At 61.9% G+C, this 470-nt stretch overlaps 1 protein-coding gene across 1 annotated transcript in view; it reads right to left on the bottom strand.

The window, feature by feature from the left end:
- Nucleotides 1–470, bottom strand: part of LOC104273090 (selenium-binding protein 1-like) — a gene marked incomplete at its 3' end in the record, with an annotated part of 2,824 nt that overhangs the window by 1,415 nt on the left and 939 nt on the right.

Genomic DNA, 470 nt, shown 5'->3' with positions numbered 1-470 from the left:
TGGTCTGGACCGGGAGACTGCCTCCACCCACTCGCTGGGAAGAACCCTGTCCTCGCACTGGCCGCTGCTCTTTGTGAGCACCCAGCCCAAGAGAAACCCACTGAGCTCTGCAAAAGTGCTGGACACGCTAAACCGCCTGCTCACTGGGGACCACTTGGACGGCGAGCAGCCACTGAGCGGAGTCCCTATGAAGCACAGCCAGCAGCTGGTCACCAGCCCGCACTGGCCGCTGCTCTTTGTGAGCACCCAGCCCAAGAGAAACCCACTGAGCTCTGCAAAAGTGCTGGACACGCTAAACCGCCTGCTCACTGGGGACCACTTGGACGGCGAGCAGCCACTGAGCGGAGTCCCTATGAAGCACAGCCAGCAGCTGGTCACCAGCCCAGTAAAACCCCCGCGAAGAGCCAGGGACCTGGCCGTAATGGGCAGATTTGGGGTTCAGGTCGACGGTGGCCAGGAAGTGCGGTTCA

Source organism: Apaloderma vittatum, unplaced genomic scaffold (assembly GCF_000703405.1).
Source record: "Apaloderma vittatum isolate BGI_N311 unplaced genomic scaffold, ASM70340v1 scaffold12304, whole genome shotgun sequence".
NCBI classification, from domain to species: domain Eukaryota; kingdom Metazoa; phylum Chordata; class Aves; order Trogoniformes; family Trogonidae; genus Apaloderma; species Apaloderma vittatum.
This window is presented reverse-complemented; position numbering and strand designations above follow the sequence as displayed.